This window comes from Hyaena hyaena, unplaced genomic scaffold (assembly GCF_003009895.1).
Source record: "Hyaena hyaena isolate Hyena2069 unplaced genomic scaffold, ASM300989v1 scaffold_1560, whole genome shotgun sequence".
Classification (NCBI taxonomy): domain Eukaryota; kingdom Metazoa; phylum Chordata; class Mammalia; order Carnivora; family Hyaenidae; genus Hyaena; species Hyaena hyaena.
In genome coordinates this window covers 86,645-88,779 of record NW_024082180.1, presented here as the reverse complement: position 1 = coordinate 88,779, position 2,135 = coordinate 86,645, and the positions used below count along the sequence as shown (strand labels likewise).

Below are 2,135 nucleotides of genomic sequence, written 5' to 3'. Positions count from 1 at the left end.
CGCCATGAGAGACTATTGAATGCTGAGAACAAACTGAGGACAGACAGGTGTAGAGGGGAGGTAATGGGGGTTGAAAGTTATGGAGGAGGGCACTTGTGGGGATGAGCACTGGGTGTTGTATAGGAAACCAATTAGACAGTAAACTATTAAATAAGTAAATAAATAAATAAATAAATAAACTTTTAACAAAACATTTAATTCAGTGAGAAGGTAGAAAAGTTACCTCTTTGCAGGTGGCATGATCGTAAACATAACAAAACACTAGAGACACCATAAAAAAATATTAGAACCAATTTTAAGAATAGGAAAAGTGTAGGATACAAAATGAAGAACAAAAAGAGCTATGATTCCACAAACTAGTATGATAGTATATGCAAAGATTAAACAAAGTTATACAAATTAAAATGGTACAGAACAAAGTTTCTGGACTAAACTTCAGAAAGTATGTAAAATACTTGTATAGTGTAAATGACCTATGTTGATGAAAGACATGCAAAAATACACACCTGCCCTAACCCTAACTATGTTCACAGATTCGGTTTATTCATACTGTCACAATGCCATCTACACAAAATGACCTATAAGTGCCTCTTTAACCCCGTCGTTCTATTTTAAAGAATCCAATCTAAGTCTGGACTTTGATATATAGTCAGAAGATATGCAAATAGGGCACTACCTGTGCTGATTAAACCGGCCCAGCCCCAACCCTGCAGCTGGGAGAGGAGCCCCAGCCCCGGGAGTCCCAGGTGTTCCCATTCTGTGATCAGGACAGAACACAGACACCTCACCATGGAGTTTATGCTTCGCTGGGCTTTCCTTGTTGCCGTTTTAAAAGGTAATTCATGGTGAACAAGAGACACTGAGTGTGTGAATGGATATGAGTGAGAGAAACACTACATATGTGACAGTTTCCTGACCAGGATGTCTTGTGTCTGCAGGTGTCCAGTGTGAGGTGCAGCTGGTGGAGTCTTGGGGAGGCCTGGTGAAGCCTGGAGGGTCCCTGAGACTCTCCTGTGCAGCCTCCGGATTCACCTTCAGTAGCTATGACATGAGCTCGGTCCGCCAGGCTCCAGGGAAGGAGCTGGAGTGGGTTGGATATATTAGCTATGATGGGAGTAGCACAAGCTACGCAGACTCCGTGAAGGGCCGATTCACCATCTCCAGACAACGCCAAGAACACAGTGGATCTACAGATGAACAACCTGAGAGTCGAAGACAGGGCCAAGTATTTCTGTGGGAGAGACACAGTGAGGAGTCAGTGTGAGCCCAGACACAAACCTCCGTGTAGAAGAGGATCAGCACCACCAGGGGGCGCACACTCCTCACAATTCTGATTTCTATTCCTTGGAGCAGGTGCAAATGGAGGTTAAGGGCAGGTTTCCTGTCAGGGTCTGGGGCTTCCTTTCCACACAGCAGTTTCCCCCAGGGAGCCTCTCTGGACACATGATTCTGTGCTTACCTATTCACTCTCTGTATTAGAAACTTTGTTGTCATGGGAAAACTACACTAACATGCACAAAAGACACAGTTGTTTGCACTTGCTTCCTCGTGTCCCTAAATAGATTGGATTACAGGTATCCTGAGGCACAACAGCTGAACCTTTACAGGATCCCAGATGCACCGACTGTGCGGCTAGGACCACGGACCCCACAAGTCCTCATTTTCCTCATCCAGCTCTGGTCCCAGTCAAACAACAGGACACTTCCTTCATGGCACCTTGTTACTCAGGACTTTGAATGGCTTACAGCTTTATTCAATTACTCTAAACAAGAAATAAATCATCTCCTGGGGAACAGAACCCTAAGAACATTGGTTAACATGATTACATAGGTTGAGAAGTCCATGATCTACAATCACAAGCTGGAGACCCAGGAAAACCAGTGGTGTAATTCTCGTCTCATTCTGAGCTAGTGTCTAGTCTGAGAACATGGGGACTTGGTGATGTAACTCTCAGAACAGGGTGGGAGGAGACCAATGGTCCAGCTCAAACATGCACGCGGGAAGTAGAAATGAGGGAATTCTTCCTCCCTCTGCATTGGATTCTATTCAGAACCTTAATGGAGTGGGTGATGCCCATGCAGACAGAAAGCATGGATGGAAATGCCAATCTCTTCTCGAAACACATCACAGACATC

General features: G+C 44.8%; 1 pseudogene; it reads left to right on the top strand.

The window, feature by feature from the left end:
* The first annotated feature begins 727 nt into the window (after nucleotides 1–727).
* Nucleotides 728–1,334, top strand: LOC120225979 (annotated as a pseudogene).
* Nucleotides 1,335–2,135: the final 801 nt, after the last annotated feature.